This window comes from Enhydra lutris, unplaced genomic scaffold, assembly GCF_002288905.1.
Source record: "Enhydra lutris kenyoni isolate GAN:26980312 unplaced genomic scaffold, ASM228890v2 scaffoldscaffold2, whole genome shotgun sequence".
Taxonomy (NCBI): domain Eukaryota; kingdom Metazoa; phylum Chordata; class Mammalia; order Carnivora; family Mustelidae; genus Enhydra; species Enhydra lutris.
In genome coordinates, this window is record NW_019154086.1 from 50047004 (window position 1) to 50063238 (window position 16235).

Consider the following 16235-nt stretch of genomic DNA (forward strand, 5'->3'; position numbering starts at 1 on the left):
GACTTATTAGGGATGTTACCTTCTATTGCCAGGACTCCAGTTTCATTGGAAATAACTTCTACCAGGACTTTTTTGGCCTCCAATATGTCACCCCTATAACTGTTCCTAGTTCTGATGGTCTGAAGTAGATCTGGGGTACTGATTATGGAAATCAGCCTTTTGAAGCCCACAATCTCATGAATATCCAGAAGGTACTCCATCCGCCACTCTTTACTCAATGGACTACTAAGTCATCATGGTTTGGCTCCAGCTTATGTCTCGATTTGGCAGCACTGCATAAGTCTTTTGCAATTCCTGTGTTCATTCTATTATTCTTTTTTTGATGGGGTAGCTATTTATCCAAAGCTAGAAGACTACTTCTCCTATACTTCCTTCTAATGAAACATCTCTCCATAATTTAGGTCAGTTATGATCTTTCACTTTCTGCTTGAGAATTGGCCCTTTCAAAATAATCATGGCTGCTTTTGCCATTATAAGAGCTGAGTTGCATGGAATATATGCTGAACAATCCAGGGGACACCATTTGCATGGTAATCTGAGTGTCACCCCTCGGGTTGAGCTATGTGGTTCTCTCACTGAACACTAAGGAGTGCTGCATCTAAGCAAGACATAAATGGTCAGAGAAGGTATCCCAGAGGTAATGTAAAGGGATACTTCCGACAAGTCATTTAGATGTCAGTCATTTCCTTATCTGTGGATTTTATCACACCATGGTATAATTGGTTATTTTATTTCTTTGTCTCCTCAGTTATACCATGAGCTTCATGAAGGTAGAGATTACTCACATTCTGTCATCAAGTGGATAGCAAAGCACCTGACACATTTTAAGACTGTTGAAAGAATAGGCTCAAAGACATTCAATGGTGTGCCAAATATCAAGAAAAGGAGGTAAATCTGGGGGTGAGTGAGACTCAAATGGTAGATGTCATGTAATTCTTGCCCTAGCAAAAGTCATATGCTTATATCAGTATCTATAGGTCTGTATCTTAGACTTGCTAAAGATGAAAAAGGTCATCAAACTTTGAGGTTTCAAGTCCAGTTTCAAAGTCTGGAAGTTTCAAGTCCAAAGTTTCAAGTCCAGCCACCCCCTCTTGTGCAGTCACCACATTTTCCATAGCTCTTTAAGATGCTTATCACCTTGAGGCTGCCATTCCATCTTTTAGTAGAATAATACACAATGAAAATCATGATGCACTCTAGTAACGCCATGACTAGCATTAGTACTTATATCTGCTGTATAGGCATATGACAAAGGATAGGGCACATGAATTTGATTTTCACATAGAAATGCACCTAGGACTGAATAAACCTTTGCTGGGGAAATCTAAAATATTTCCTAAGAAGTATGCCCTAAGAAGTATGAATATACTCTAAGATATGAGAAGGAGGAGGCAATAATATGCATATATTAGTAAAACCCAACTTAGACAAAGCAAAAATTTATATTCAAGCTGTACTATTAAGTCTTCAGGACCAATTTCACTGGCAACTTTAAGAATAATGAAAGAACTATATGCAATGAGAATAGCTGCATATTAGCTTCAGAAATTAACCCAGATTTTGATCATTCAAATCTTTTTCTCCTTGGTCCCTGTTTTGTTTTGTTTTGTTTAATAGTGAGAATCAGACAACCAGCCCTCAATTATCAGATCACCAATAATTTGTCTATTTTTAATACACATCTACCAGGATATAAATACCACAAGTGCAGGGACTATGCTTATTAATTTCTTCATTCTATTAGTCATTCATGCAAATCTATATTGTTTAACTTCCATATTTCAAGCATTATAGCAGATTCAAGTATCCACTGATATGCTAAATGGGCATATTTCCCACCCACATAGAACTTATGGCCCAGTAACGCAGTTCAGAATACAGATATTGAATACATAACTATGCAGCTACAGATTTCAGGTGCTACAAGGAAAAATAATGTGGTATCATGGATAACAGTATGGCTAGATTTCTATATTCGACAAAATGCCAGTTAAAAAAAGGTGAAGTGAAGACATGTTTACTAAAATAAATACGGGAAAAATTAATCACCAAAAAACTGTCAGTTATTGAAAACTCTAGAAAATAATCTTCAGGTCCAAGGAACGTGATCTCTAATTGAAGTGAGCATCAAAGAAAATGGTGGATGAGTGGGTAATATAAACATGAACACTGAGTCTATAAATCAAAAGTAATAACATTTGTTGTAGTAAACACATAAACAGAAAACTGACTTCAAAATTTCAGATTAAAAAAATCATAGAACCATAATTTATCAGTTGGAATGAGTGGTATTAATGGAGTAAAAGTTCTAGTGTCCTAATATTTTCAAAGAAAATAGTAAAACAATTGAATAATTACAAATTATAGTAAGTTAAATATGAATGTTATTTCTAATATTACCACAGGAGCAGAAACAAAGGGTCTAAATTTTATACTAATAATGGATGAAAACATTATTTAAAATATTCAGTAATGTGGGAAACTCAACTACATAATTTGTGGTAGTGGGGGACTGCGTTCGCGCTTTCCCCTGGGGGGGGAAAATATTCAGTAATAAAATAACAAAGAAAAGAGATAAAAACAGAGACCACAAAGTATAAAATAATATGGTAGAAATAAATCCACAAATATAAGTAATTAGGCTGAGTACAAATGGACTCAATGCTCTAGTTTAACAAAAAAGATAACCTGGGAACAAAAAGTCTATACTGTTTATAAGGAATATATCTAAAATAAACATGGCTATGGAAAATGTTAAAAGTGATTGGGTGGAAAAAGACATGCAATCATATCCTAATAAAAAGAAAAATTGATATAACTATATTAATAACCAACAAAAGGAGACTTCAGGCAAATACAGTTAGCAGAATTAAAAAGAATTACATCAGAGCTCAGTAAAGCAGAGGCGGGGGGGAAGGGGACAAGGAGATGGTGATGGCTGTTCCACAGCAAGCGTGGACTGTGGAGCAGCTGCACAGCAAGCTGCTACCCAAGAAGGACATTATCAAGTTTCTACAGGACCATAGTTCAGCTTCATTTCTTGAAGAACATAAGTTATTAGAAACATTAAAAATGTGGCCAAGACAGCTTACAAGGACCATTTGGTTACAGCCTACAACCATTTTTTTGAAAGGAAGCATTTCAAGGGTACTGAAAGTTTAAGTAATGTGTCTGAGCAGGTGAAAAATGTGGAGCTTAATGAAGATAAACCCAAAGAAACCAAGTCTGAAGAGACTCTGGATGAGGGTCCACCAAAACATATAAAACCTGTTCTTTAAAAAGGAGATAAAACCAACTTCCCCAGAAGGGAGATGTTGTTCATTGCTGGTATACAGGAACATTACAGGATGGGACTGTATTTGATACTAATATTCAAAAGAGTTCAAAGAAGAAGAAAAATGCCAAGCCTTTAAGTTTTAAGGTTGGAATAGGCAAAGTTATCAGAGGATGGGATGAAGCAGTCTTATCTATGAGTAAAGGAGAAAAGGCTCGACTAGAGATTGAGCCAGAATGGGTTTATGGAAAAAAGGACAGCCTGATGCCAAAATTCCACCAAATGAAAAACTTATTTTTGAAGTGGAATTAGTGAATACTGACTGAAACAACAGTGCTTCAGATGTAAAGACATCAGCAACAGTAAAACATGGCCTTGAAGAAACTTATGTAACTAACTAGAGCTGGTTACTACTGTAAGGGAAGAGTCTACAGGAAAATTCAAGAACTCAGATATTGTTTACCCAATCCCCACCTTTTAATATATGTAATCCATCATAATTCCCTAAAGTTTAAAATATTTTACTACAGCTGTGTAAAAAGAAATGACTTTCCTTTTACCTCATGTTGTAAACCAAAAGACTCAATAAAAACATACTCAGTGTCTTGCAAAAAAAAAAAAAAATTACTTCAAAATGATTAAAGATTCAATGAACAGAATGCATAGCAATTTAAAAATTACATGCATATATTAGCAAAGTCTCAAATTATTCAAAGCAAAATTTGACAGAAATACAATGAGAATTTGATAGATCTCTAAAGTCAGAAAGTTCAACACTCCTTTCTTAGGGATTGATAGAAAAGCATTTAAAAATACAAGGGTATAAAAAAACTGAAAAACATAATTAACAAAGTTGACTCATCAACTGCAGAATGTACATTAATTTCAATCATGCACAGATCATTTATAAATATTTAACACATACCAGGCCATAAAACATGTCTAAACACAAATCCTTCCAGATAATTAAAGAGACTCTTTCCCAACACATTTCACAAGACCAGCGTTATCCAGATAGCAAAACTAGACCAACATGTTGCAAGACAAGAAAACTGCAGAACAATATCCTTCACAAACATATGTGTAAATATGTTCAACAAAATTTTAGCAGATAATATCTAACAATATGTAAAAAAGATAATATGACCAATTTTGAATAATCTCAAGAATGCAAAAATGGTTTAGCATTTAAAGATCCAAGTATTCACCTTATTCACTAACAGACTACACACACACACACAAACACACACACACACACACACAAACACACACAGTAACAACAACAATAAAACACATATATCAATAGACATAGGGATAAGCTTTTGACAAAACCCATATCCATTACCAATAGAAATTTCCCAGAAAACAAGGAATTGAAGAGATGTCTCTAATCTGATAAATGTCATCTCTGAAAAGCTTTCAGCTAACATTGTTTTTAATGGTGAAAAGAAAATGAATGTTGTCTCTTAAGATCATGAAAGTAAGGATATTCTCTCCCACCACTTCTATTTGACATTGTCCTAAAGATTCCCGACAGCCCAGTAAGGTAAGAAAAAACTTGAATGACAACATTATTGGAAAAGAAGTAGTAAAGTAATCTTCCTTTACAAAAACCAGAGTGGTTTCTGTAAAATATCTTCTGGAATCTAAAATGAATAAGCTAATAAATCTAATATGTGAAGTTAACAAAGTTGTAGGGTAGAAGATGAATATACAGAATCAATTGGACTTCTATTTACTAGCAATAAGTAATTGAAATAATGAAGATACCATTTACACTAGCATTAAAAATATTACTTAGAGATGAATCTGAGAAAAATTATACAAGGCCATTAGACTGAAAAATAGATCATGGTGAGAGAAATTAAAGAAGCCCTAAAAAGATGGAGATGCCATGTTCCTAGATTAGATGACACAATGTTGTTAATCTGTCATTTCTCTCTAAATTGACTTGTAGATTCAATGTAATATCAATCAAAATCCCAGGAATTTTTGGTAGGCTTATATTTGAACAGACTGATATTAACATTCATATTGAAATGTAAAGTATCCAGGGGGCCCCTGGGTGGTACAGTCAGTTAAGCATCTGACTCTTGTTTTCTGCTCAGGTCATGGTCTCAGATTTGTGAGATCAAGCCCTGCCTCAGACTCTGAACTCAGCGAGAAGTCTGTTGGAGTTTCTGTCTCCCTCTCCCTCTTCCGCTCCCTGTGCTGGCTCTCTCTCTCTCCCAAATAGAAAAATAAATCTTTAAAAGAAATATAAAGTATCCAGAATCGACAAAACAACAATTAAAATAAAATAATAAATTTGGAGGACTTTATAGGACCTTTTATTAAGAACATAAATTAACATGGGGCTCCTGGCTGGCTCAGTTGGGTAAGCATCAGCTCCAGTCTTGATCTGAGGGTTGGGGGTTCAAGTTCCCCATTGGGCTTCACTCTGTGCAAATTACCACATTTTGCAAACTGGTATAACATTATGTAGTAATGCTATAGTTGGGAAAGAAAACTAGTACACTTGAAAAAACACACATATCTTGTGATTTAGTCTTTCCATTTCTAAGAGTATTCCTTATAAATCTGCATGTTTATATACAACAAGAAACAAAATGCAAGAATGTTCAAAGCAGCATTTTTCACATTTTCCAAAAACTAAAAAGAGCCCTTCAATAGTAAAATGGATGAATGAATTGCCATATCAATAAACCATAGAATGTTACACAGCAATGAAAATTAATGAACTAGTTCTATGTGCAACAATATGGCTGAAACGTATAATCTTAATAGTGAATGGAAAAGAGCAAGTTATAGAAAATATATGCAGCATAATTGCATTTATATAGTATTCCAAACAGGCAAGACTCAAGTATTTTTCTTGGGGATGCATACACAAGAACTAAAACTAAAGAAAAACAAGGAATTGCTCATAATTAGTGTCAAGGTAATGATTACCCCAAAGGAAAGGGAATAGTGGGAGGAGCCACATGTGGGAGTTTTGGAATATTGCTATTATTCTTTCATCTGACATATATCATATTTTCATGAGTGTTGCTTGTAGCTGTTTATTAAACTGAAAACACACTTTCACACATTTTACTAGATGCATTCATTTATTCTATTTTATAATATAAGAGTTTAAAAAACAAATACCACAAGGCTCTGTAAAACTTAAGGAGAAATATTTGGGTTTCTTTCCTGGCTTGGGCCAGACCTTATGATTTTAAAGCCCAAGTATTAGTCTCTTATGAGGTGTCATAGAGCCTACCAGCCAAAGGGTTGGTTTGGGGGATGGCATATGCATTTTTAAACTTATTCCAGCACTACTCCTATGTCAAAACTTGGCTCTCCAAAAATCTCTATTCCTGCTTCCTACACTCCCCTATACCTACAGGCGAAAAACTCAGGCCTCTAGACTGTAGCTCACAAGTGTTAAGAGAAAATGTAGTGCTACTTGGAGCTGGAGGTAAAGAGTCCTAACTGGAGTGTAACCAGTCATGATGGAACACTTCACCTACTCAGTGGAGCCTGCAGATTGTCCCTTCATGCGAACTGACAGCACCTCAGAACGCTGGATTGGTTCAGCAGTGAAGCAAGGAAAACTGTGTCCAAGTGAAAATAATCTGATACACAAAAATTCTCTAAATCGTTATAATGGTAGAGAAATGTTATGGTTGGTGCAAAAGTAAGTCATTACTGGAGGCAAATGACTGAACTAAAGAAATTTGATTTCCCCTGGACTTTAACTTCATGGGTGGCTGCCTACAAGAAAACTCAATATATCTCTAAGACTTCAGCCTCTTTGCCAATTTGACTAAAATCAGCCTATAAAAACCAAATTACTTCATTCCATAAGAAAGTAGGAAAATATCCGAAGTGTCTATTTTCAATAAAAATTCAAAATTCTTTGAAGGCTATGGTTTCTTTGTCAAATTAGTTAGTAGAATCATAAATATTTCAATTTCTTATGCATACAAAGGGGAACATCCCCAGCTGAAAAGGTTAGTGTGAGATAAAGTTTACAAAGTCAACATCCAGGAGAATTATGTCTGGTCACTTGAAAAGTGCTTGATTATTGTCCACAATAGCCAAACTATGGAAAGAGCCAAGATGTCCATCAACAAAGGAATGGATAAAGAAGATGTGAAATATTACTCAGCCATCAGAAAGGGTGAATACTTACCATTTACACTGACATGAATGGAACTGGAGGGTATTATGTGGAAGAAAATAAGTCAGTCAGAGAAAGACAATTATCATATGGCTTCACTCATATGTGGAATATAAGAAACAGTGCAGAGGATCGCAGGGGAAGGGAGAGAAAACTGAATGAGAAGAAAGCAGAGAGGAAGACAAACCATGAGAGACTCTTAACTATGGGAAAGAAACTAGAGATTCCTGGAGAGGGGTTTGCTGGGGGGATGAGGTAACTGAGTGATGGGCATGTGATGTGATGAACACTGGGTGTTAAATGCAACTGATGAATTGTTGAACTCTACATCTGAAACTAATGATGGCTAATATGTTGGCTAATGGTGTTTAAAGAAAAAAAAAAGTGCTGGCTTCTGCAATTAGAAAAAGTGACATAAAGAGAAAAAAACCAAGGCAAGATTCCAGTACCCATTCTGGTTTTAATTTCCGTTCCAGGCTGGCAAAGTGATGAATTTGTTGGATCCAGGGGAAATGTTACCGTCTAGAAAGGATCATAGATCATCGGTGTCTCTGTTGGTGCACCCTGGATCAACATTCTAAAGGCAGAGTCAATAGGATATTAGGGGAGATCTAGACATGACTCCCTGAGCATTCTTCCAATGGGAAAGCAGTCCACAATTACAGATTGGAAGTGAAATGTGGGAAGAACAGCTCAATTAAAGAGGAAACTGCTTGTCGTCCTGGACCATGCCTTTCTTTCATTCATCTATCTCCTAACCAAATGTACACTTCCTAATGCAGTGTTCCTGTGAATCATTCACTCAACAATTATCAATTTGCTGACAAATAGGCAACTTGCTTATCGTGGGAGAAAGCAACAGTATGGGATGTAAGTACTTCTTTCTGTAGTCATGACATCAGTCTACTCTATATAGATCCGAGAAGCTAGCACATCCATTTCAAACCACAAAAAAGATATCTTGCTTACATTAAGATATACCTTAATCTAGGAAGGTGACCATGAAAAATTATTAGCATGATGCTTCAGTACCTTATAAATAGTGAATGTTTTTCACATCTTTCTATGACCACTTGGCCCAGGTTTAAGAGAAGCAAGAAGAAAAATAGCTCATGGGGGTAAATCTGTTGTAGTACCTTAATTACATCCCAACTCAATTGACTTGAATAAAAAGGCCCTTTACTGACTTATCTAACTGCAATCCCAAGAACAGGATGGGCTTGAGGATGACCATCAACTTGTGGCTCTAGCTCTGATTCTGTGCAATTTTCCTGGCTGTGTCCCCTTCTAAGTAATGATTACATCTTTGTGCTTCTTCTCTCACGGAGAAAAACACATGTAGTCGTTCCTGGCTTCACATCCATTTGCCACAAGAAAGAAGGACAAAAGAGGAAGAAAGAAAATATTCCTATCAAAGACTTCCAAGCAAGTGTCCGAAGATCATCCTGATTGGGTTGTTTATATATTACTTGTTCATCTCTGGACCACTGATTGTGGATGAAGGAATAAAGTGGATTAATTAACACAAGCCAAGAAGGCTCAGCCTTGAAGCCAGGCAGAGCCCATTTTCCTCACAATTTCCTAAACGAGTAAGAGCTGAAGCCTGAACCAAAAGTTAGATGTCTAGGAAAGAGAAACGTTATTCTGGGAAGGCAACCGTAAAGAGAGAGAGACTAAGAAAGAAAGAAAAATAGCAATAGTTCTTCAGTTTGGCTGCACATTAGAACCATCGGGGGCATTTGCAAATCCTCATGCCCAGCTCAAAACACTGGGCCAAATAAGTCAGAATCTCTGGAGGGAGAGGGCAGGAGTTCTTAAACCTTCACAGTTGATTCCAGTGTGACTGCCATGAGATCATTGCACTTCATGGAAAGAGTTTATTACAGGAAGACAGAACTAATATCTGTCAGCTTCTCTCCTCACGTGGGGATTTTGAAGAGAGTTGAGTTGGTTTTATTCCCCAAGCTCTGGCAGCTTAAAGCCACCTGAGCTGACAGTTGTATTTCCTCTTACAAAGGGCTTACGCATAGTGGAATTATACTTTTCTAGCCTCACAATGAACAACACAAAGGTTACAACAGTGGCTAAATCCCATGTGGGAAGCACAGAGAAGGCCATTGTTAGCACTGCTTTTCCAGAGTGACAGAAAATAGAGGGGGATTACCGATGGGCTTAAAATACCGTTTCCTTCCTGCCACCATTAGTGGTGTTTGTAGAGTGTGCAACCCTGCCTCCCTGAGCCCAGCACGGTCAGCTGGGGCATGGCTTTGTTTTGTTTTGTCCTCTGGTTCTCATCACTGTCCTTTCATCCATTCACTATTCATTTTCTCACTCTGTTTTTACTCTGTTCTGGATCCTATGTCTTCTTCCTGAGAATTTACCAGAGCAATCAGGCTGAATTACAAGAGAGAAACCAAAACCCCCTTCAGACTTTCCTGCTTTTCTTTCTTCTTTTTTGGGGGAGGGAGCAGTCTTCAGAAGAACAAAAATTTTCTTTCTTGTTTGACTTCTAAAACTGCTTGGGCTTCTTGTTGGAAAGTCTTACCTTCTCTTTCAGTTTGTTTTTAAAGAAAGATTACAACAAACAAAACTTCATGACAGAGGACACAATTTTCCAGAATGCAAGAGTCACTCAGACAGTAATTTTTCAAAGGCCCATGCTGGGACACATTGTAATGAAATTATCAGAGCACCAGGAAAAGAGAGGACCCTCAAAACTTCCAGAGTGGTAACATAGTGAGTCTCAAGCAAAAGATAGGGCATTGTTGTGGCGATGGACTTCTCAATAGCAACTTTGCTAGCAGGAAGATAATGGTCTTCCAAGTACTGGAGTAAACATTTCTCAAAAGTATCAGTAAGTGTGAGGTGTATCGTAAGCAGGTTTGGAAACAAGAACATAGAAAAAGTCAAATGATTAGAAAGCAAGAAGAGCACATCTATTAGGGCCACCTTAATGGGTGAGGGAACCAGATCCTGGAGCGCCAGCACTTTTCAAAAGAAGTTTAAGGGTCTTTAATCTAGTGCTTCACCATCAACTGAAATCAGCTGCTTCCTACATTTTGCTATATTCTCTCTCCTCTTCTGATTATCCGTCTTCCTTTTCACTCCTTCCTTTATACCTGTTAGTTTTTCAGTTTCTTTTTCTTATATAAGTTGCTGGTCTTTTAAACATGCATTGGTTCAAGTTTTTGAGAGACGAAACTTGATTCCTTCTGCTTCTCTTTTCATGACAAGGCACATTATAGGTTGTTATGGATTAATCGGGTTCTCATCCCTAATTATCAACTGAAGAAGATAGGAGGATATAATACATTTAAAACTGTGACAAATTTGTCTTGTGTGGCAAGGGGTATGAACAAGGCATTTTTACTTTGAGCAGTGGTCCTTTAACAGTATCTCCTGAGAGCTTATTAGACATGCAAATTTGGAGGGCTTTACCCCAGGTCTACTCACTCAGAATCTCTGAGGGTGAATGTCAGTCATCTGTGTTTTGGCAAGCCCTGTGAGTGATTCTGACACACACTAGCATTTGAAAACCAGAGCCTTAGCAGGGGCTATCACAATATTATTGAATATTTCATTTACATAATCTCTCTGTATCTAAAGTTTTCTACTGTTAAGAGGCAACATTACTTCCCTTTCATTTTTTTTTCTGAAAATGTAATGGAATTTTGCATATTATCTTTTCTTAGCTATGGGTTGTGCATGAACGGAAAGCAGGTGTATAGTTAGATGAATGCACATTCTCCAATGAGACAACACTAATACACACAAAACTTCCAGCACGTTATACAAATGCTATATGTAACAATAAAAGTTTCCTTGCATATTTCCAGCCATGAGAAACTCATTCCATTTGGTTTAATTTGACCAGCTCTCCCAGTCAAACATCCATACTCTTCCCACTAGAGTAAGACAGAATGAATGTAGATTTGACTCTCACTTACTGAGAATCTAGTATATGCCTCATTATCTCTTTTAGATCTCCCAATTACTCTTTGTATTAGGCATTTTTACATCCGTTCTGTGTGTAAGTCCTTGGAACATTTGTAGACACCCTTATGTATTTCTTTCCAAGCAAAACAACCCTAGTTCTGTCAGTTGCTTCTTATATGATACGGTTTTAAAGCCTTTCAAAATTCTCTTGCTTTCCCTAGATGCACAGTTCCTCATATTTCAATATTTAAATATTACACATGTAAGCAATGGTCTGACACATGTGGCATATTACCTCTTTTATTCTGGATAGAGTATTCCTATTAGAGAAATCTAAAATTATCCTCAATTCCCAACCATATAACTGTGGTTCATATAAACTGATGTCATCACAGGTCTCCCCTGACGTGATTTTTTTTTTTAAACTGAAGTGTATTTTACATCTGTTCCTATTAAATATCATTTTAGTAGTTCTAGTCATCATTCCAATCTGTCATGATTTCTTTGAACTTTGATTCTATCTTCCTTTCTTTTTATTAGCTATTCCTCCCATATGTCTATCATCTGCGAAGCTTATAATCGTGCTTTTATGTCTTTGTTCAAGTTGTTGATAAAAATGTTGAGTAGAACAGATTCCCATAATAATGCACATAATACTAATATTTTATATTTGCATGGTGCTAAAGCATTCAAAAAGCATATTCATATACATAATCTCATTTGATACTATAATCCTGGATGGTAGGAAGCGCAACCTTATTTGCTTTTCCTCTCATTATGGATAAAGAAATGATGCTAAGAGAACATGAGTCACACCACTACTGGTAGAGTTAGTAGTATAACTTAGATGTTTTAAGGGGTTTTGTTTAAGAAGGCAGCAGGAACCCAAGTGTGAAGGAAAGGCTTGTGGGGTCGGGAACAACTAGCAGCCAAAATGAAGGCGAAGATGCTGAGCCAGAACCCGGACAACTATGTCCGAGAAATCAAGCTGGACTTACAAAGAATTCCAAGAAACTGTGATCCTACTTAATTTTTTTGAGGTCCCACAAGAATACTTAAGAGCTTTAAAGGCACCAAACTGGAAAGTGTATTTACGAAACCATTGTTTGCTTTCCTGGATGGTCATTGAGATGGAGTCAGTTGCTTGGCAGAGCATCCAAAGACCCTGGCTGCTGCCCTTCCTGGGGCATGTGATGGGGAGGTTAGAATTTGGAACTTGACTAAATGAAAATGTATCCATAGGGCGCCTGGGTGGCTCAGTGGGTTAAGCCTCTGCCTTCAGCTCAGGTCATGATCTCAGGGTCCTGGGATCGAGGCCCGCATCGGGCTCTCTGCTCAGTGGGGAGCCTGCTTTCCGCTCCCCCCTTGCCTGCCTCTCTGCCTACTTGTGATCTCTCTCTCTGTGTCAAATAAATAAATAAAATCTTAAAAAAAAAAAAAGAAAATATATCTGTATAATGCAAGCACATGAGGGTTTTGTACAAAGAATATGTACTTACTTTTGTGGGACTTCTTTTTCTACTATTGGTGATGACAAAACTGTGGAGCAGTGGGAAATGGATGGACCAGGCAATGGGGGAAGAGGAGAAACGATTGCATACCACATTAGGAAAGACAGTGTGTGGGGGAATTGATCATCACTGGAAAGAAACTGTTTTTGCTTCATGTGGACAGCAAGTAAACATTTGGGATAAACAAAGAACAAGTCCTATATGTCCAATGACCTGGGGATTCCACAGTATAACTAGTATTAAAGTTAAGCCAATTGAGATGTTTATCTTAGAAAGTTGTGCTTCTAACAGGAATATAGAACTATATGATATGAGGCATGTCAGTCCTCTGAAAAAGGTCATCTTCAATATGAGAACAAACACAATTTATTGGAGCTCTATGGAAGCTTTCGTTTTTACTGCTGCAAATGATTAGAACGGTATAGTTTTGATATGCATGTACTGGACATTCCCTTAATGGTACATATGGATCATGCATCTGTGGGGCTTGATATGGATTAATTTCCCACTGGGAAAGAGTTATGTGTGCTAGTTTTGATAAATCTATTTGGATCTTTCCTGTGGACAAAAGTAGAAGCAGGGAAGTCTATCACACAAAGAGAATGCAACATGTTAGCTATGTAAAATGGACTTCTGACAGCAAATGTATTATATGTGGGTCTGATGAAATGAACATTTGTCTATGTAAAGCCAATGCTTCTGAAAAATTGGGTATGCTTCCATCGGGAGAAAAAGCAGCCAAAGATTATAACCAGAAGTTGAAGAAGACATTTCGATATCATTCTCATATAAAACACATTGCTTATCACTGACATCTACCAAAATCTGTCTACAGCCAGATTCAGGAACAGTGCATCATGAAAAAAGCTCATCAGTGAAAGGAAATGAATGGTCTCAAACATAGCAGGGTTTGTGTCGATCGTGTCAGAGAAAAAGAAACACATAGTGACAGTTGTGAAATAACCCTTGATACTCCTACCAATCCTGATATATAATTGTTTGTTGCATTTTAATTTTTTAAAAGATTCTATTTAGTTATTTAACGGAGAGAGACACAGCGAGAGAGGGAACACAAGCAGAGGGAGTGGGAGAGGGAGAAACAGGCTTCCTGCAGAGCAGGGAGCCCGATCTGGGGCTAGATCCCAGAACCCTGGGATCATGACCTGAGCTGAAGGTAGAGGCTTAGCAACGGAGCGACCGAGGCTCCCCTGTTTGTTGCATTTTAAAATTTTATTTATTTATTTACTTGAGAGAGAGATTGAGAAGGAAGGGAGAAGGAGCAAAGGCAGAAGGATAAGAGGACTCCATATTGAGTGCAGAGCATATGAGGGGCTTGATGCCACAACTCTGAGATCATGACCTAAGCCAAAATCAAGAGTTAGAGGGAGCTTAGCCAACTGAGCCACCCAGGTGCCCCTATTTGTTACATTTTGATTTGCAAACTCTGAAAGTAAAAGTACTGGCTTTTCTGAGCCGCTAAGGGTAATGGAGAAAAGATGAGAGCAGAGCTGAGTTTTCTAGGACAAGCATGAGTTAGCCAGATGGACATGAGGGATAAAGGGCATTCCAGGCCAGAAGAGTAATTATACAATGAACAGAGGTATGGGTATGGGGGGAGTGTTGGAAGATGATGGAGAATTAGAGACAAACAATTTAGAAATGTTTTCTTTTACTGATGGTATCGCCCTACTCGTAATGTTAATTAACCATGTCCTGATGAAAATCTTAAATATCTTTAATTTTTTTAAGAGGAAACATCAACACTTCAATTATTTCCTTTTGACTTTTTTGCATTTAATTTCTCTGGGTTTTAGATTTAAGAAACTAAGATGGTAAATTAAGAAAAAAAAGGAAAGTTGTGTCTTGATTGAGTTACCTAACTTTATTTGCATAGCTATGTACATTTTAAAATAGAGCACAACATCAAAACAAACAATAATATCCCTGCCATGTTATGCAGAGGTATGATTACACAATTTAAAACTCAATTTTATTGTGCATACGTGAAGACTGGTTTTTGATTGCTCAGGTTTTTTTCCCCAAACTCATAACAATTTCATTCTTCATCTTAAAGTTCTAAGGTTCAACTATATTTGAATTATCCATAAAAGAAATAGTAAGTACTTTCTCTGTAGGAAAATATCCCCCCATACTTCATAACCTGAAAGTGACTAAAGCAATTTGTACACTAAAAATGGGGGGGGAACCTCTTTGTTCTCAGACAAGCGCAAGGGAGCTTGAGAATCAAAGAATAATTTCTTGAAAGAAAAGGTTAAACAGGTCAAAAAAGAAGGTGATAGTGGATGTTGTTTTGAAATGCTAACAATAGCAACCCTTCCTACTTGCCTCCGGTTACATGGTGTCAAAGCTGTCAGAGGCTAGCATCCCAGGATCTCTCTGCAGACCCTCTTTAAGAGCCATAAAGACCCAGTGTTCTCCATCGACTTGCTTCTACTTTAGAGTAGAAGTGAGAGAAACACACACGATGAAAGGAAGGTTAAAATCTAAGGCAGACAACAAGGAAGCAGCTGAAAGGGCTTGTTCACCCCGCAGTGTAATGAAAGATGTTGGTTCTGAGGTGGAACTTATACTTTTTCAGAGACTTCTGGTTGCCTAGAAGTTTGCAATCAAAGAGGAGTCAGAGTCTGATGTGGTTGCAAGGAAGTGGTGCCTATATTGCATCACTGCCCCATGATAGAAGGGCCACGCAAGGCACATGTATTGAATTGGGAACCTCTGGGAAGTTCCCCAACAGAAGGCTTCCAGTTGTGTTCTGCCGAAGCAGTCAACTCCAAAGGGACCTGGCATTCCTACTATAAACAGAACGTGACTGAGACGCGTGGCCTTTTCCTGCCACTTCTGTCCTGTTCTTTGCCAGACAGTTCTGGCAAGCCCTGTCTGTGTACACAGAGCGTTTTACCATGTGGTGAGGAAACCTCAAAGTCTAACTCTCTATGAAATGGGTTTGGTTAAAGATCTCTGGACCTCCTAATCATACTATATGAGACAGTCTTATCTAGAAAATGAGCCCACATTTAAATGGAACCTCAGTTAGGTATGAATAATGGTATAGATATTGAAAACCACTAACACATTTCAAAATAGGAGTGTGTGGAACAAAAAGATAGCCTTAAGAAGATATGGACACACTCAACGTTAGATACCATGCACCGAGATATTAATAGACTTAAAGTTAAGATGATAATAGGTGTTATACACCAAAGCTGAAAATAAAGACAGACAAGAACCTGGTGAAGAAGAATCAGAGTTCACGCAGTCACTGGCTGATTTATTGCTAGTAAACTGACTGAACTTAATTAAAATGGGGTAGCTTTCTTTAAGTGAG

General features: G+C 37.4%; 2 pseudogenes; both read left to right on the forward strand.

Moving 5' to 3' along the window:
- Positions 1-2928: 2928 nt before the first annotated feature.
- On the forward strand, positions 2929-3600 carry LOC111150578 (annotated as a pseudogene).
- Positions 3601-12312: 8712 nt separating this feature from the next.
- LOC111152359 lies at positions 12313-13852 on the forward strand (annotated as a pseudogene).
- The last annotated feature ends 2383 nt before the right edge of the window (positions 13853-16235 follow it).